The sequence below is a fragment of the Canis lupus genome, chromosome 9 (genome assembly GCF_048164855.1).
Source record: "Canis lupus baileyi chromosome 9, mCanLup2.hap1, whole genome shotgun sequence".
NCBI classification, from domain to species: Eukaryota; Metazoa; Chordata; class Mammalia; order Carnivora; family Canidae; genus Canis; species Canis lupus.
This window is the reverse complement of record NC_132846.1, coordinates 1,735,187-1,754,640: the sequence shown is the minus strand read 5'-3', so window position 1 is coordinate 1,754,640 and position 19,454 is coordinate 1,735,187. Positions and strand designations below refer to the sequence as shown.

The 19,454-nt window shown below is 54.7% G+C and overlaps 2 long non-coding RNA genes across 16 annotated transcripts; one reads left to right on the top strand and one right to left on the bottom strand.

Moving 5' to 3' along the window:
- Positions 1–4,684: 4,684 nt before the first annotated feature.
- LOC140639600 (uncharacterized) lies at positions 4,685–19,035 on the bottom strand. Of its 15 annotated transcripts, none has more exons than XR_012036265.1 (10): positions 18,388–19,035; positions 17,308–17,417; positions 16,856–16,934; positions 13,569–15,475; positions 13,036–13,241; positions 12,651–12,732; positions 11,369–12,290; positions 10,683–10,908; positions 5,836–9,664; positions 4,685–5,419 (listed from the first exon to the last, which is right to left on the bottom strand). It is a non-coding gene; the product is annotated as an uncharacterized lncRNA (long non-coding RNA). The 15 variants fall into 15 exon arrangements; XR_012036262.1 differs by having other exon boundaries at positions 11,263–11,444; positions 12,092–12,732; positions 18,388–19,030; XR_012036263.1 differs by having other exon boundaries at positions 4,686–5,419; positions 11,263–11,444; positions 11,916–12,732; positions 18,388–19,030.
- Positions 13,598–16,846, top strand: LOC140639602 (uncharacterized). The gene is made up of 2 exons (XR_012036266.1): positions 13,598–13,886; positions 16,730–16,846. It is a non-coding gene; the product is annotated as an uncharacterized lncRNA (long non-coding RNA).
- Positions 19,036–19,454: the final 419 nt, after the last annotated feature.

Sequence of the window (19,454 nt, the reverse complement as noted above, 5' to 3'; positions counted from 1 at the left end):
GTGGTCATACTATTTTTAATTCTTTGAGAAACCTCCATTCTTTTTTCCAAGGTCATGAACAATTTATGTTTCCACCAACAGCACACAAGGATTATAGTCAGTAATACCATATTACATATTTGAAAGCTGCAAAAACAGTAGATCTTAACTATTCTCACCAGGAAAAGAAATGGTAATGCTGTGCTGTGACGGAGGTGTTAGCAAAGGCTGTGGTGGTGACCATTTTGTGACATGTAAATGTATCCAGGCAACAATTTGTACTCCTTAAATTTACATGACGTTACATTGTCATATGTGTTCTACACCTCAAGAAAGCTGGAAAAAATAATAGACATAAAAGTAAAATTAAAAGTGCACTTTTAATGCTCAGCAGTTGGCTGAGCAGTTGGCTCAGCGGTTAAGTGTCTGCCTTCAGCTCAGGGCATGATCCCAGGGTCCTGGGATCAAGTCCCCCATCGGACTCACCACAAGGAGCCTGCTTCTCCCTCTGCCTGTGTCTCAGCCTCTCTCTGTGTCTCTCATGAATAAATAAATAAAATCTTTAAAAAAAAATAAAAATAAAAGTGTGGATAGACATATATATATTTCACACCCATAAACACACATAATTTTAAGCACAGGCCTATTTCCAGGCCATATTACCTACAATACAGCATTCTATTTTTTTTTTTTCATATTTCTGCAAATCTTTTGCTCAAAACACAATATATCATTGCAAGGTATTTCTAAGTATGGTAGGAGATTTTTTTAAAAGCAAAAACAAAAACACCAGCTTTTCAGGTAATGTTGACCAGTGACAAAGTGTCTCACCTTGACTAGACTTCACTTGGGTTCCTTTGAGCCCTGAAACCCTGAAATCTGGCTGCCTAGCCAGCAAGAATCCTAAGTCATCCTGGCTGGCTCTGTGGTCACCCTGGATCTGAATAGGTTTCTCAGCACCTCCTGGAAGGCTAAGCCCCTGGGGGTCTTCAGCTGGAATCCTGTTAGGTGGGTTTGGGGAGCTCACTCAGCCCAGCTGGGCCACCCTCCCTGCTCTCAGGGCTGGCCCCCAGCCCTCTCTGCTGTATCCAGAGTTGAGCAGGAGCTCTGCCTCCTACTGCCAGGCCCCGTGATGACAGTCCTGCCAATGCTTCCTTACCACTACAACAGGTATCAGAAGATTTTGCCTCCTTAACACGGTGCCCAGTTCATCTGGACTCCAAAGTGAGATTACTGTGCTGGGAAACAGAACTGTACATTCTGCCCGGAGCAGAGAGCCCCATGGCTGTCTTCTTTTTGTGCATATAGAGATAAAATATTCCTGCCAAGGACCTTGAATAAACGTAAATTCGGGCCTATTCCAGGTAACCCGTTAAAACACCCCAGTTTTGTAACCCTGCTTTGTCATTTCTTCTCCTTTTTTTTAATGCACTGGGATTCTCAAATTACAAAAAAAAGTGGGGCGGGGGAGGACAAAAAAATAGAAGTGGCCTGACGCCGCTGTTGCAATACTTTTCCTGCCCACATTGCGGGCATTTCTCCTTTCCAGAACCTGAGTGCAGCCCCATCTCGCACGGGGGTCAAAGGCAGCAGGCTGAGCCGGTCCCTCGCGTCTGTCTCTGTCTCTGTCCCTGTCTCTGTCTCTGTAGGCCTCCCTCCCTCCCAGGACTCTAAGCAAAGCCAGCCGCGGCTGCCTGAGTCAGGTGCCCTCTGCGCCCCTGGTCCAGCAGGGGTGGACCAGATGCTCCCCACTGCCGCCTGTAGGGTTCCGGGCTGTCCGGCTGTCTGGGGCGTGCACCTCCCAGCCTCACCCCGAGGGAGAGACGGAGACAAAGAGAGAAACGGGAGATGGGGGGGTGAGGGGTGTTGGAGGAGGGAGGAGGGGCTGGCAGAGGCCTTACCGAGGAAAGAGCCCTCGTGGCCTGGAAGCCGCGGGGACGCAGGGCAGGAGCGAGATGCCCCAGGAAGGTGCTGGGTCTCGGGGGAGCTGCCCGCAGGGGGGGGTACAGGACTGCGGGGGCAGCACCAAGCGCGTCCTGCGCTGGGACCTCCGTGCGCCCCGACGAGCACCTGCGGGGCTCCTGACTTCTCCACACCGTCTCCAGGCTGCGACCTACCCCCGGCGGTGCCTTCCTGGGCTCCCCGTCCTCCTAGATCTGGATGGAGGTCGGCTGTGGGACACGCTGGCCCCCGCCCGGTTCCTCCTAACCGAGCGCAACAACAACCACAACAAACCATAACGCGCACGGGGAAGCCACAGCCTGCGGAGCGCGCACAGGGCTGGGGGCCTCCCTCCCGCAACCCACCTCCTCGTCGTGCCCACCGACACCCAGACACCGGGAGGCCACTGCAAGCCCGCAGGCCTAGGGAAGTCGCCTTCAAGCGCCCAGAAATACAGGGACGTTGGGAACCATCCAATCTAAGCCTCTCCCTGTAACCGCGACGCGGGAAGGATGGAGAGGTTGGCTCGCTTGGGGCAGCAGTTCTCAGCAGACTGGGACACAAGGCCCCTTTACACGCTCAGAAATGCGCACCCCGGGGGCTTTCGTGTGAGGATCTTGTCGATCAGGATTTCTGGTGCCATAAATTAGGAAGGAGAAAAATGTCACATAATCATTAATGTGTTCTAAAACAATAATACACATGTGAACCTAAGTAATGCAGTTTTCTTAAAAAGAAGTTTCCCAAAACAAACCAATGTCTCATAAGGGGAGTAACACTGTTTTGCATTTTGCATATCTGCTGAAGGTCTGACGGATGGGAAAACAGCTGAAGTTTCACAGCTCTCTCTGTATCCAGTGTCGCAACATCCTACATCATACAGCGACCCAAAATTCCCTGGCACCCTTCTGAGAGTGAAAAATACTATTATGAAAATAGGGTTTTTTAAAGTATTTTTTAAAGATTTTGTGTATCTATTTAAGAGAGAACAAGAGTGAGAAGGATGGAGAGAAAGAATCTGAAGCAGAGTCTGCACTGAACACAGACCCAAGCCTTAGGGCTCCATCCCACCACCCTAAGGTGAGCTCAAACCGAGAGTCAGGCGCTTCACCCACTAAGCCACACAGGCACCCGTACCATAAAAGAAGTTTTAACTATGCAGATCCCCCTACAGGCTGCCAGGACTCCCCAGGCTCTGGGCCACATTTAGGAACCAAAGATATACATCTGTAGTGCATGTCTCCCAAGTCATCGCCTGCTGCCTTCACCTCCTAACCACACTGTTACGCGTTACCCTGTTATCCCTGACCTATCTAAAAAAAAATCAAAATTTTTGTTGGAACTTTATAGAAAACTCTGGAGAATATATTAGGGAGGACCAGACGAAAAGGAGAAGTTGCCTGAGTCATCCCACAAAGATGGTCCATTTTCTGTTCAGATAAATGGACCTGGAATTCGGGAAAATGGGTTCAGATGTTGCTGTGGGTGTGAGAATAGTGGTCCCAGGGCATGGCACACACCAGCTATCTTTCACATGGAAACTCTACGGATGCACTCTAGGGATGAAAAATACGCCTGCTGGGTTTGTTTGGGTTGTCTTAATTCAATGGTGGTTAGGGGTTTAGGTCATGCAGTTCCGGTCAACCAGCAAGCAGAGGAGGTTTTGTCTCCAACCCATTATCAAGGAGGTTATTGCAGGGGCACAGCTGCAGCCCTGGGACCCACAGGACAAAGTGGGGTTTCTGCAAATCTGCATGCTTTGTGCCTCTGCATCTCCCTGCCTCTCCACTGTGTCAGTGCTGCTTAGCCCTGTGGCCTCCTGCTGAGCCCCGTGTCCTCTTCTCTCTGCTCCAGGACTCAAGGTCTTTTTGTTTGTTTTATTTTATTTTATTTTACATTTGTTTTTATTTCAATTCTATTTGCCAACATATAAACCCAGTGCTCATCCTGTCAAGTGCCCTCCCCAGAGCCCGTCACCCAGTTACCCCACCCCCGCCAACCTCCCCTTCCTCACCCTTTGTTTGTTTTCCAGAGTTAGGAGTCTCTCTTGGTTTGTCTCCCTTTCTAATTTTTCCCACTCAGTTCCCCTCGTTTCCCTTATAATCCCTTTCACTATTTTTTATTCTCCACATATGAGTGAAACCATATGATCGTCCTTCTCTGATTGACTCACTTCACTCAGCATAATACTCTCCAGTTCCATCCACGTTGATGCAAATGGTGGGTATTTGTCCTTTCTGAGGGCTGAGTACTATCCCATTGTATATACAGACCACATCTTCTTTATCCATTCATCTGTCGATGAACATTGAGGCTCTTTCCACAGTGTGGCTGTTGTGGACATTGCTACTGTGAACATTGTGGTATCACCGGGACTCAAGTTCTAAGGCAGATGAGAGGAATATTGATGCAAACGTCTTAAGTACCCACAAACCCACTAATCAGAAGACCACTAATAAGGGCACATGGCTGGCTGGCTCCATCGGTGATGCAACTGCCTGCAGCTCAGGTAGTGATCTCGGGGTCCTGGGATCAAGCCCTCCCCCCCAACTCCCTCACTCCCTTACCCCTGATTCTGGGGGAGTCGGCTTCCCTCTCTCCCTCTGTCCACCTCTCCCCATTCTCTCTTGTGCTCTGTCTCTCTCTCAAATAAAGAAATAAAATCTTTAACAGACTTTCCATTAAAAAAAAAAAGAAAGAAAGACTAAAAAAGGCAGAGGGAGTGGAGATTTTATGGTGTTAAGAAATTTGTAAAAAAAAAAAAAAAAAAGAAATTTGTTGCCCTTGCACAGTGTGGTGGAAGTGGACATCAGTACATCCAGGAGGGAACACAGCAGGGAAGTTCCTCAGAAACTAAAAATAGAACTGGCATGTGACCTTGCAATTCCACTTTTGGGTATATATCAAAAGGAAATGAAATTGATGGTGAACAGATGTCTGCACTCCCAGGTTCACTGCAGCCATGATGTGGCTACAAGCTGAGTGCCCATCCACAGGTAATGGATGGAGAAGATACGACATATATATCACTGCCTATACATCAAGATGTTTTTTAAGAAGGAAATCCTGGGATGCCTGGGTGGCTCAGCGGTTGAGCGTCTGCCTTCGGCTCAGGGTGTGATCCTGGGGTCCTGGGATCAAGTTCCACATCAGGCTCCCTGGAGGGAGCCTGCTTCTCCCTCTTCCCATGTCTCTGCTCTTTCTGTGTGTCTCTCATGAATAAGTAAATAAAATCCTTGAAAAAGAAAAAAAGGAAAGAATAAAGCAGAGACATTTGTCCGTCTGGATACTGAAGTGTTTTAGAAAGCAGAGCTAGCACACAGGCGGGATGAGAAAGCCTTCGTCCCCGGCAAACTGCATTTTGTGCACGCTTCTGCTGGGGGTGCCCCAGCTTGCATTTGTTCAGGTCCAGCTGTCCTGCTAGATGCTGATGTCACTGGCTCCAGGGCGTACTGGTCTGTGCCTGTCTGGTGCCCAGAGGTGCCCAGGGGAGCTTCATCTGCAGAGAGAACCCCAGGAGAGACTCGTCCTCTGCACACATAGCCTACTGCCCGGGCACCAGGGCCACAAGGGCGAGGGGAAGGCAGCCTCTGACACTGCTGTGCCTTTGCAGGAAGAGCCTTCCTGTGCCCCAACGTACCAGCGTCTCCTTCATGACCCTCTCAAACATTAAAGCACAGGGATCAGTTAGGTCGTCCACCGTCCACTCACACTGCAGGGACCTTGTGGCTCTTGGAAACATCACCACCCTCCTCTGCCAGCTCCCCTGCAGTCTTACCCAAGCCTAGCTGACCAACGGCACCCCCCAGCCACCTGATGGCCCTCGGAGTGCTGGGCGCCTGCCCCACACCCTTAGAACATACAGCACCCCCCACCCCTGCCTCCGAATCCTGAAAACCCCTGCCACCCACATACCTGCTGTGATGCCTACGAGGCTGTACACGGCCCTGGGTGCTGCTGAAAAATGCTCAGGCCTCTGGAAGGCCAGGAGGTCACTGACCATTAACAACTCATTCTGCTCCACCGCAGCAGTTCCTGAAATCAGTGGGGGGACCGCAACAGGCTAAGGCAGCACAGCCTACAGGGTGTGCTTGGGTTCAAAGTAGCTCATACACCGCAGTGCAGTGTCACATAGCCGGGAGGCACCCTGCTCCCTGCGATTTCTTTTCCTCCTGCGTGGAATGGAAAACAGACTAGAGAGGCTTCATCACCACCCCACCTCAGCTGTTTGAGCAGGCAACACTTCAGTACCATGTCCTCTGTGTTCTGGACCCAGTGCTGTCCCAAATTCCTGGGTTGAAGTCCTAATCCCCAGGACCTGGGCTGTGACCCTTTTTGGAGGTAGGGTCTTCGGAGAAGTAACTACAGTTAAATTAGGTCATTTGAACTGGCCCTGATCCGATAGGACTGATGACCTTATAAGAAGAGATTAGGACACACACACACACACACACACCGCCATACACACACACAGAGGGATGGCCATCAACAAGCCGAGGACAGAGGCCCCAGGAGAAGCTAACCCTGCCCACACCGTGAGCTCGACCTCCAGCCTCCAGAACTGTGAAAACATGAGTTCCCATGGTTTAAGCCCCCCAGTCTACCGTATTCTGTTACGGCAGCCCTATTAAGTCATCACACGCTGCCACCCCCTGCCTTTTAGTGCATTGTGCCATGTCCAAAGTGAGGGCAGGGGTGTGGCTGGGAGGGGACAGTAGTGGCATTTTGAGAGGAATGGTATGTTTGGAGGCAGAGCCTGGACCTAGGGAGACTCCTCCGTCCTTGAGAACAGCTGGAAACACACACACACAGCCCAGCACTCACTTCGGGGTGCCCCCCTGGACATGTGCACATGGGACAGGCCAGGCTGGACTGACTAGGCTGGGAAAGACGCAGGAGCCATGCTGAGGTTCCCGTATCTGACCACCAATGTAGGACAAATAGAGCATCTGGCAGTGTGCACCCTACAGCTCTCATCCCACACCCTGCGAAGACAGACTCCCCAGAGGAGACCAGGGGTGGGTATAGCAGATGCATGCTCTGTGCCCACTCCCAGCAAAGCCAAAGCTTCCACCAGCCCAGGAAGTCCTGAGAAACTGCCATATGCTCAGGGAGGCAGAGTGGGGATGGCCTCACCCACAGGTCTTCAGGGGCTGCCTGTGGCCTCGTGGGAGATCAAGACCTGGATGAGCCGAGCCTCATGCCCATGACAGGAATGCTCGTGCCCACCCCCCATGAACATGTGGATGCTCTCGGCATTGGTGGGAGCTGGGGTCTCTGGGGCACAGTGTTGGACAAGCCCCCGCATGGGGATGAGCGCCCCTGATGCACCCTGCTTGTGAGGTCCCAGGACATGAAGGACTCAACCACCAATCTCTGGTGCTGGAGGTCCATGTCCCCACTCTGGAGGCCTGGTCATGTGATCTGTTCTTCCACCCACCAGCCCCCAACCCAGGCCCCACCTAGAGTCACCTCATGAGCTTTAAACTCACCTATGGTTTTAAAGATTTTATTTATTTATTCACAAGAGACACAGAGAGAAGCAGAGACACAGGCAGAGGGAGAAGCAGGCTCTCTGCAGGGAACCCAATGTGGGACTTGATCTCAGGACCCTGGGGTCACACTCTGAGCCAAAGGCAGACAGACACTCAACCGCTGAGCCACCCAAGCATCCCTAAACTCACCTATGTTTAAAAGGTGCTCCTCTGACCATGTCACACTGTAAATTCCAAGCGTTTTAGAAATTCTGTGTGTGTGTGGTGGGGAGGGAGCCAGAGACAACGACCAACTGTGTATTTATCTCCACACTCGCACAGCTATCCTTTGTGGCATGTGCCATGAAGGCCCAACATGTCCATTCTGCCAGTGGGGACACCCAGGCCCAGGCCAAACATCCCAGCATGCACCACAATGCCTGCTGTGCGTAAGCAGGGGCCCTGGGCCTACGGGAGACCACATTCTGTTTTCTGGGGTGCCTGGGAGGCTCAGTGGTGCAGGTCTGCCTTCAGTCAGGTCATGATCCCAGGTCCTGGGACTGAATCCCTCATCAGGCTCCCTGCTCTATACCAACTCTACTGGAGTACACACACAGTCATACACACTGTACCAGGCACCATGCTGAGGTCTCCAAGATTGTGTGTTGTGTCATGCAGCACGCTTATTAACTGTGTCATTCCTACAATAGCTCTATTGGGTCAGAAGCACTAGTACTGTCACTTAACAAAGAAGCAGATGCTACTGCAGAGAAGGTCAACAGCACCTTCAAGATCACACCACAAGGTAGCGGCCCAGGTGCTAATCTCCCCCAAACCATCCCTCTCTAAGCCCCATGCTGCAGTAGGAGTTTGTCTCAGAGCTCATAGTCACTATACCTGCCAGCCCTTCAAAGGATCTTCAGTTATGTAATATGGTCTCCCTTTTTTGTCAAGGGGCCTGTATTTGAGGGCCCACAGCTAGGTGATCCCATGCACCCTAGGGGTGTGGGGTGGAGGGCTTGAGCACCCGGCCCAGACTCTGGAACTGGGGACACTGGAGCTTGGAGACCCTGGAGCTCATGGAACCTGGAGCTCAGGGACACTGGAGCTTGGAGACACTGGAGCTCAGGGACCCTGGAGCTCAGGGACACTGAAGCTCGGGGACTTCGGAGCTTGGGGACCCTGGGGCACCTGGCCTCTCAGATCTGAGGAATCATATGGGCACTGTGAAGGCAGCAGCCCCGGGTCCGCAGTGTGACATCTCCACATCATTCTCTAGCTGGTGGGCTGGGAAACAGCCTGTTTTGAAACCAAACACCCAGCTCCTCAGGTACTATCTCCACTCCCTGCTGGTCACAATGAAGTCATACACGGTGGACAGTGTTACCTCCACTAAACTCGGGCACAAGGGATGGACTTTTGTTTGAGTCCAGAGGTGTCACTAGGGAGATGCTTGACTCCACCATTTGTATGAGAAATACAATAAAACCTTCCCCAGCTCGTCACTCCATGCAGGTCCCATTCCACCACCACCACCACCACCCCCCAGCCCCGCTTGCCCCATCTGCACGGCCCGGAGACCACACACCTGACCCATGGGGCACAGTGGGTTGCGCCTGGGTCGGCCCGCAGCATCCTGGTGCCCTGACCTCTTCGGGGTACCCTCTGCCCAACACTCAGAGTACTCAGGCCCTGTCCATGACCCATGGACACAGGGGGTTGCGCCAGCTCCTCGGGGTCCCCTCTGCCCCCAACACTGCAGGGCAGTCAGACCTTGGTGACAGGCCAAGGTAGGCCCAGAGAGGCTCCAGAGGATCTCCCCTGGGGGGTGGTGCGCACAGAAAACTATTTTCTTCTCCTAAGTTTTTCAGTTGTCCAGCAAGCCAACTTTATTTTATTTTATTTTATTATTATAATTTTTTTTTTGCCAACTTAATTTTAGAAGAGCACGTGGTGGAGGAGGAGCAGTAAGAGCTGCACCTCCTATGGAGCTGCTGAATTAACGCACTCCACCCCCCCGCCCCCCCGCAGGCACTGGGTAGGGCACAGACGTCGGCCTAGGCCTGGGAGCACATGAACCTGCATTTTGAGGCTTGCCTGGTGGTGGGTGGTAGAACGGAGACAGCCTCTCCCAGCACTGCCCGTCAGGAGGGTCTGAGGAGGGTCAGCAGTCCACTTCTTCAGGACACAGGATTGGGGGACACTCCGCGTAGACTGCTGGGGAGGAGCTCAGGGTTTCCTGTGGCTTCTGTCTTCCACACTTGCTTAAACTGAAAGCAATCGGAGAAGGACAAACATTATATGGTCTCATTCATTTGGGGAATATAAATAATAGCGAAAGGGAATAGAAGGGAAGGGAGAAGAAATGGGTAGGAAATATCAGAAAGGGAGACAGAACATAAAGACTCCTAACTCTGGTCTGGGAAACGAACTAGGGGTGGTGGAAGGGGAGGAGGGCGGGGGGTGGGGGTGACTGGGTGGCGGGCACTGAGGGGGGCACTTGACGGGATGAGCACTGGGTGTTATTCTGTATGTTGGCAAATTGAACACCATAAAAAATAAATTTGTTATTAAAAACAAAAACAAAACAAAACAAAAAACATGGTGTTTGTCTGCAAGAGCATGCACACACAGCAGGAGAACGAATTCCAGGGACACCACCCCCCCACCCCCCCCACCCCCCCCACCCCCCCCCACCCCCCCCCGCACAGCAATGAGAGAAAGCAGTCCCTCCATCATCACGGCTATGTCCCTTGTTCCAGAAGCTGAAGGACACAACAAAATCCTTGACATAGTCCTCCCTCCAAGGCCCTGCTTGGGACCTGAACAAATCCCGGACTCCTCTAGCTCCCATATGAGGTATTTGGGTGGCTTTTTGGGTGTGGCGACGTTTCTGGAAGAGGGGCAGAGGGAAAGCCTCAGTGCCCCCACGTGAGCAGAACCAGGGAGCAATTGCAGTTAAAGCAGCCGGAAGTTCACACCTGTGGGCAATGGTCCCTGCGGCGATGGTTCTCTGCCTTGGACACCTGGGCGCCTTTGCCAACTAGGGGAACCTCCTGGGCGCAGCCACCAGGGCGCAGGATGACTGCGCACCTCTGTGCCTTTTGCTCTCCAGACTAATTGCCACCAATGGTGTGCGTCCAAACCATGGAGAGCCAGGGACATTCTAGCTGCCTCCTCCAAGGACAGTCCCTAGGAAAATTATTTGCGCAGAAAATCCTTCGAAACAGCTTTCCTCCCCAGCCATGGGGAGGGCAGGAAATTCGGTTTGATTGGTATCTCACACACCTGCCTGACGTTGTGGACATGAAGGTGCATCCCCGAAGCCTCTCCCACTCCTGTCTGGGGAGGGCCGGAGCTGCCTGGGACTCCTGAGGCCACCACTCTGAGGGTGCTGCTGGAGCCTGAGCCAGCCCTTCTCACTGCCAGGTGCCCAGACTAGACTCGGAGACTGGTGGTGACAGTGGGAGGTGCAGCAGTGCACAGCCATGTGCCTGAGTCCCCCTAGAACAGCCTGTGGGAGACCAGAAACAAGAGTGGCACCGGCTCCCCCGGCCCAGTGGGATGAGGCCTCCTTCCCAGGGTGACATGGAGGGGGGGTGGGGGGGTGGGGGGTAGCAGGCCCTCCCACCCCACCTCCCTGCCCAGCTGCCCTCTGAGGCCCTCCCACCCCACCTCCCTGCCCAGCTGCCCTCTGAGGTCAGAGAGGCACATGGCCTTGCGCACATGGCAGGGCCGCCCCCTGAAACTCCCAGAGCCCAGGCAGGGCCCAGCTGAAAGGGGGTGCAGGGAAGAGAAAGTGCATGAAGCCAGGCCTCCCGTGCAGAGGGGGGTGGGGAAGAAGGTCATGGGGGGTCCAGCTGCCCACACAGGGAAGGTTCTGGAATTCCAGAGACCAGCTGGCTGCAGTCCTGGAGAAATCAAGTCCATGGCGTGTCCCCAGAAATTCCTCGAATGCCCTGGGGCTCCTTAACTTTTCTGGGCCTTGGTTTCCACAATTCAGGATGTTGATACTTGGATAATCTGTGAGGATTTATCATGGCGTTCACTCTGTGTCAGTAGAAGCAGCAAATTAAAAAATACAACTTTTTAAGGAAATTAAAGCGTCATAGGTGTACGAAACTGACCCTGGGACATGCAGGGTGTGTGTGTGTGTGTGTGTGTGTGTGTGTGTGTGTGTGTGTGTGTGTGTGATGTGAAGGATACAAGTAAATCCTAACCTCCCGCAAGGAAAACAATAAGAATGCAAAGGAGCACTGCACCCCAGGGAACCATGGAAAAAGGCTGTGCCCCAAGCCAGTCCCTGACACTTGCTGCTGCTGTCCCTCCTGCTACAGCCTGGGAGTCCCCTTAGGGCCAGTGGTGTGGCCAGCGCAGGGACCTGGCCACCTTACAGGAGCAGAATTCTAGCTCTTAGTATTTTGGGTGAGCTGAGCCTGCAGTGCAGGCTTCACAGGAAGTTGCTACGACAGGCCTGCGAGGTCTTGCTTCCCTACACATTGCCCAGCGGTGAGTTTTCACCTGACGTGGCCTTTGCACAACCTGTTGGTGGCTGAGAAGTACGGGGACCCCCATGGGTGACTACTGGATTCGACGACAGTGGAGTGGCAGTTGTCTCCACAACCTGTTTCCTTGTCATGCCAGCAACGCCCCCCCTTCTTCTTCCTGGCTTTCCCGAAGTGCTAACTGAAGGATACTTGTCAGGATCCTCTCAGCCTTGCAAGAAGCCTTCATTGACACCCCACCTGGTTAAAAGATGCATGGCTGCTAAACTGAAGGAACTGAAGGCCGGAGGGAAGTTGTTAAAGTTGCTAAGCGCCCACCACCCATCGATGGGTCCTTGAACCAGGTGGAGGGAACCTCCTTCAGAGACCCAGCTGCCTCCATGTGGACACTCTGCTGAGGGCAACAGGCAATCTGAGCCCGACCCCAGGACCCTGTGAGTCTGCTCTAACATATAAACATTCCCTTGAAAACTTCCTTTATGTCTCAACCCCAACATCCATGTCATGATCGTCCCCCAAGCACATGGCCCACCAATACACAGCTGAAGGGACTCATGACTCGGGTTTTATTAGTGACCTTTCCCAACAGCAGCTGGCCCCTCAGGGTCCTGGAGACTGTGCTTCCAAATTCCTTAGAGACCCACACTCTCCCTGACCCCTCCTGACCTGAGAGTCTATAACCAGCCACTCCTCCTGACCCCAGTGCAGCTCTCTGCCCACAGGTCCTGTCCCCGGGCTTTAATAAAACCACCTTTTTGCAGCAAAGACGCCTCAAGAATTCATTCTTGGCTCTCGGCTCCAAACCCTGATGTCTTTTCCTACATCACATGCCACTATTAAAGAAAAAATTGAGGACACTTGTTAATACAAGTCTACTCATGGGACTATTAGGACAGGTGTAGGGACGAGGCAATGGGGTCTTGCAGTGGGGGTGAGGAGGGAGATTGGCCCGAGTCTGAATACAACAGAAAGCAGGAATTTATAGCCAAGGAGCCAGGTGAGAGGCAGTGCGTAGAAAGTCAGGCTGGCGGGGGATTCTTGCAGAAGGCAGAGGGGCATACCGTGACATCACCAAGGGGCAGCTCATTGGGTGCCTGGGGGCTGACCAGGCATGTCCAGTGGATTCCACACAGTACCTGCCAAAGTGGGACAGTGCGAAGATGACCCTGGATGCCCACCAGACCAGGTGTGCTTGAGAAGCTGCTCCCGGAGGCCTGAGAGGCGGTGCTGGTGGAGAGAATCCTGGCCTGCAGCAGGCTACCTTCTTCCCGCAGAGGAAGGGGAGGCGGGGGAGGCGCGGGGCTTGTCCAGGGGCAGGCAACAAGGCCCAGGAAACGCTGACCTGCACAGACAAGTCCATGCTCTTTACCCGCGTCCAAACAGCACGCGTGTTTGGGAGACCTCAGCTCTGTGTAAGCCTGCAAGTAGCCCCTCCCACCCCGTGAGCTCTTGAGCACCCCCATAAGGCGACTAATGCCGCGGGGTGGCCGGGGTGGGGGGGTGCGTGGGAGGAACCATTACTGCAGGCAGGTCGCAGAGGGACGCCTGAAGCTGGCCGAGGATGGCCTGAAGCTGCCGTGGGCCGGGGCACGAGCCATGGACTGCCCGGGAGGTCCCTTCAGGGTGCTCGGGGACCCTGCAGCAAATAGATCAGCCCCGGTCCGTTTACCTGCACGCTGTCCCTCATTGTCCCTCCGTCGACGGCCTTGTGGTTTGCATCGGAGGGTTTCAGGTCCCCGCCCCCCCGCGAGCTGACCCGCCCAACGGCTCGGAATCCCTGCACACGCGAGGGAGCAGCTCCGCGGCCGTGCCCTCAGCGGGCCAAGGATGGCTCTCCACGCAGGCGGACAGAGCGCAGGGTGGGGAGCCTGAGTCAGGTGCGGCCCTGGGAAGGAAGGCAGACAGCGGGAGAGAGCCCGCGGTGACCTCGGACAGGACTCTTCCGAGGGCCTTGTTTATGGAGAGCCTTGTTTACAGACAAGATGCGGTGAGCAGGGGCGCTGTGGGGGCTGCGCAGCCCCGCAGGGGACTTCTTGACCCCCACCGGGGCGGGGCGGGGCGGGGCTGTTAGGACTCTCCCTCTCCCTCTCCCTCTCCCTCTCCCCGTGCTCATCTCAAACTTTCTCAAATTTTCAGTGTCATTAAAAAATAAGACTGTGAATAGGACTCTGCATATAATCTTATCACACCGCAAGAGAATAGTGTGTGTATGGGGGGGTGGTCCTTCCAGGCTGGGTCAGTGTCCTGGGTGCTGTGGGCAGGGAGGTTCCTTCCAGGCTGGGTCAGTGTCCTGGGGGCTGGACTCTGTGGGTTACCTGCCAGCACAGAAGTCCCAGGCTCCAGAGTCAGAAACAGAGGCCACAGCAGGACTGGCCTCACATGGAGGCCGCAGGGACAGGTCCTTCCTCTTCATTTCCTAACCCCTGAGGATGACCAGCCATGCAGGGTTCCTCCCACCTCCACCTGTGTGTCTGTCTACACAGACTACTGACTTGTTTTCTAAGATGTTAGCTTGTAGGCGCCTGTGTGGCTGAGTTGGAAGAGCACCTATTCACATTGGGTAGTGAGTTGAAGCCTACACTGGGTGTAGAGATTAATAAAGAGATAAATGAACGTAAAATATTTTAGTTTAATATCTCTATTTCCAACGTGGGGCTGGAACCGTGACTCCAAGATGGAGGGGGAGGTCCCACCACCGAGCCCGCTGGATGCCCCAAGTAACCGACCTGTACGGCATCATTAGATTCAGGGCTCACTCATTCAGCATAACTCTCCTCTTAACCTGGGCACACCTGAAAGATCCTACTTCCAAATGAGGTCACATTGATAGCACTGAACATTATGACCATAGGAACAGACCCTATGTGCCCAGGAACCACACCACACTCCAGGATGGCCTTCCCTGAGGTGGCAAAGTTGGAAGTGCCAGAAGCCATCATATAAGTAAATCTCTGAGGCAGGTGCACTGTGTGTACAAGGGAAAGGAAAGCACTTGAGGAACTCAGGACTCACGTCTGGAGCAAAATCCAGGTGTTTCAGCAGCAGGAGAATGAACTGATGGAAACATAAGGACGTGTGGCAGAAACTGAGGAGTGTAAAAGTTCACAAGGCACTTACGGAAGAGAGTGGATAAAGATCCACTCAGAATGGGGGCCATGGTGCTATGGATATTACTACATGTTCTATCCTCTAATGCATGTGATACAGAGGACGGGTCACCAGATCTGCAAAGAGAAACATCCCTTCATCTCAGCATTTCAGTACCGTACAGAGCAAGGGGAGACGCCAGATTTTTCTGCCCTAGGAAGACAAAAAATACCTTGTTGCCTGCCCCTGGACGTCCACAGGCCCATTTCGTGGAACTGACCTGCTCCTCAGGGAAGACTGTGTGGTGTGCAGACTCCGGGTTTGGGGGAACCCAAGCCTCACGGTGTGCAGTTCCCATCCCACGGCTGGCAGCATCTGTCACGTCCTCTGCTATACCCCACTCACCTTCCCAGTCAGAAAATGATCATGTCACCCCACCTCCTCCACACTCTCAGGCGTCCTCACCTCCTGCTCCTCCCTGGGAGGGCCCTGTAAGTCAGACGTCACACAGGGTTCCCCAGGGAAAGGGGGATCACACGTGTTTGTGTGTGTGTGTGTCTGGGCACGTGGGAAGGGATAAAGAGAGAGAATAATTGATTTGGGATATGCACGCAGAGAGAGAGATATAGGGCACAGATGTAGACATGTTTAGGGTACGCATGTAGAGATGGTGTAGGGTATGTATGTAGAAATGTCTAGGGTATGTACATAGAGGTGTTTATGGTATGTACGTAGAGATGTGTACAGCTGTCTCCTCTCCCTCACCTTCCTACTCACTCTGCTCCAGCCCACAAGACTCTAGCGCTGCCCATCTGCTGAGGAGTCTGGAGCCACCCCCAAACCAGTGTGCTGGGCTCCTCTAGCCTGCCCTGGTGGCACCCGCACCCCATGTATTATCCCTGTTCTGGGAAACATGCTCGCCCATGTGGAGCTGCAAGGCTGGCAGTGCCCAGGTTCCCTCCACCTGGGGCAGCTCCTCTTCCCCCAGTCCCCTCCCTCTTCCCAGCCTGAGAGCTGCCCTGGCCCGGTTCTGCCTGCCGTCCTGCACCCATGCTTGTCCCTTCCAGGGTCTCAACTCCTGCTATGTGCTGTGACCCCAGCTTTCTACCCTCTACCTCCGCTGTCTCCTCCAACAGTTAGCTGCTTGCTAACCACCTACTTTGATTGACCCAGCAAGTCCAGAAATCTAGCCTTGGCTCCCCAGCCCTGCCCAGAAGCCTGCTCACAGCTTCCTAGAGGCACCCCTGAGTCACCAATTAGGACCCAAACCACAGCCATTCCTCTAATGTCCTGCTGCCCGCAAGGTGCGTCTCGCCAGGTGCGTCTCCTGCAGCCCGGGGCCCAGCATCGCCCATGGTATGCAGCTCCCCAGCATCTCCTGCGCCTCCCTGGCCCAGCTTTCTCACAACGACCACGGGAAGATTAATGTCCCCTCTGCCATGGCCCTGCTGGAAACCCTGAGAACGACATCCAGTCACCCACCGTGTCCTCTCCCCACTCCAGCAGAGGAAGGCCTTCACACACAGCTCCCAGTGCTGGAATGCTCATCCCCACCCACCCTCCTTCCAACACCTGCTGGACCCTTGCCTCCTCCCTGTCCCAATGTCACTTTCTAATGTCACTACCTTGGCAGGCTTCTCCTGATTACCCCATTTCATTTTATTCATTTTATTGGTGTGGCATCTGTCACCAATGTGTTATATACCACAGGGGCATTGATTTATTATCACATTTCCTTTCAAGCTTCCAGAAGCCGGGATCTTACGTCCACCGTAGTCTCTCCAAGGATGGAAGAATTGGTGGCAGATCGGAAGTATTTCATAAAAATAAACCCAATGAGCAACAGTCACAGAAACCAAATGAACATACCTGTGAGCATGAGATGTGTGACGGCCGTTGGGCAGGGTCTACATCAGGGCTCAGCCTATGGTGCCTGACACAACGCCATCTGGTGCAGGGAAAGGGGCATTTCCACGGCTTCTGTGCACTGCCCCCAGCCTCCAACTTACCCCTCCCTAGCTCACTGGCCACGCAAGCCCTGGAGCTGCCCCCCTGGGCCCTTGCTGTGGTGGGGCCTCCACCTGGGACGCTGAACTACCTCCCTCGTCTCAGGTATCACTGTCACAGGGGATCCAGCCCTGACCCTGGCACACCGTGACCACTGCCACCCTGCCTCTAGCACCAGCTACTTGGCATTGCTCCAGCTCTGCCACACAGATCCAACAGAGCAGATCCTCTTGATTCTGCTGCTTCCCAGCACCCTGGTGACTAGCTGCCTGGGCTCACGGAGGAGCCCTAAGTGCCCAGAAGCCTGGACGTACCTGGCAGATGGTCAGTATGTTTCCTGAAGGCCTGAGCTATCCTCAACATGCACCCAGTGAGACAGACAGCTTCATATCCATCTTCTGGTGAAGAAACTAGACACAGAAACCTGTGAGACCACCTGGTTAGAGCATGATGGAGCAGGACTTAACCCAGGAGCTGCCTCTCACCCCTGTGCTGAGTGACATGCAAAGGAGGGGCACATTCTGAGCCCTGAAGCATGTCAGTTCCCACTAAGCAGCAGGGATGGATCTGATGCTGCATGCTAGCCATTCCTGGGCTCATTTACTCGCTTCAGAGCTGCCCTGGGCAGAGCTGTGAGCACGGACTGCCAGCACTCAGCAGCTGGTTCTGCAGGCAGCACAGGGCTCAGAGCTCCAGCAGGCGGTGTGGACATCCAGAGCTCTGCCACAGGCTGGGCTGCTTGCTAACCACCTCAGCCCAACCTGCCTGGGCTGACCCTAGCTCCCTCCCAGAGGGAATCTGCTCTCCAAGCCGGGGTGCCTGGCTGGTGCTCCTGAGGTTCATGGCTTGTATGCACGAATCCTGCTAACCCGGTGTCTGGAAAAGCTCATGGGTGGCTCCACATAACAACTCTAGGTGGCCCTGCCGGTGCCTGTCATCTGGGGGAACATTCCCTGTTCACAAAAAACTTCACTCCTTCACTTCGGTGCATCTCCTGTTAAAGCCAGAATCCAGGCATTTGGGAAATGGCAGCCCCAGGAATTCCGTTAGTTGGGACTGATTACTCTCCCATTGTGCAGGAAATAAGAGGCACCTGGGCTCTCGGACTGAGAAGGATCCAGACCCCTTGGTCCATTCACCTCTCTCTCCATTCAGCCAGGCCACTTTCTTTGGGAGAAGTGCTTTTCTTTTTTTTTAATAATAAATTTATTTTTTATTGGTGTTCAATTTGCCAACATACAGAATAACACCCAGTGCTCATCCTGTCAAGGCCCCCCTCAGTGCCTGTCACCCAGTGACCCCCACCCCCTGCCCTCCTCCCCTTCCACCACCCCTAGTTCGTTTCCCAGAGTTAGGAGTCTTCCTGTTCTGTCTCCCTTTCTGATATTTCCTACCCATTTCTGGGAGAAGTGGTTTTATTTCTGCTTGGCCTCCAAACAGGATCTGAAGCACACCAGTGACCTGCAGTCAGGTGCCCAAGAGGTGCAGGGAAACTTCCCTAGGCCTTCTCTTTGGTGGGAGAGGCCCACCTGGGTGTAGACCACCTAGATGGTGCAGATGTAGTGCTGAGACCTGGGACAGGCTTCTCTGACCCTCAGAAACCCGGAAGATTCAGGGTGACCCCGAAAGACCTTTTCTGGGCCACTGGGCCGTGGGCAGCATAGTGCAAAGTGTCAAGGAGCCCTTTGGGGGGCAGGCAATGGCACTGGACTCCAAAGGCTCAAAACCTCTCTGTGCGCCACCATGTGAACATCCAAGTGGCCTTCCCCCCTAAAGCGAGCTCGTAGCTTCCCGGCTGCCCACTGGGACCCGGGCTGACCATAGGGTTGTCCCGACGCGCACAAGGGCCACGCAGGGGCAGCCTTTCTTAACTGACATTCCGCAAACGCGCTCCGTCCCAGCAGGGCGCGGGCTCCACCCGCTTCACTCGGGGACTGCCGGGTGTCCCGCCGCGGATGGGGCGGGAGGAGGGCGCCGTCTCCCCCACCTCCCCCCAGCCCTGGCCTCAGCAACGGCCACGGCCGGGCGGGCCGGAGGGGCTCTGGCGGCAGCAGGACTGGGTCCCCCCGGCCGTGGGGTCGCCAGGGCCACAGGCGCGCGCGGAGACGGAGCAGCCCCCGGAGCGCCGATGCCGGGTGCCCCCCCCGCCCCGCCCCTTCCAGCACTCGGGCGCGGCTCAGGGGTCGCGCTCGGCCCTCGGCGGTGCCGCAGGCCCTGGGGCGGCCGGGCTGGGGGCGTGGCGGCGGGAGGGCCCCGCGCGCGCCCCGCCGCCCCCCCCCCCCCCGGCAGCCCGCCAACGCCCCCTCCCCCGCGCGCGCCCCGCGTCGTTGGTGCCGCCGGGCGCCGGCCCACAAAGCCCCCGGCCGGACGCCGAGGCCCGGGCGCGCGGAGCCGGGGCGGGCGGGGCGGGCGGGGCGCGCCGGCCGGACCACGCCGGGGGCGGGGGTGTCGGGTGTCACCC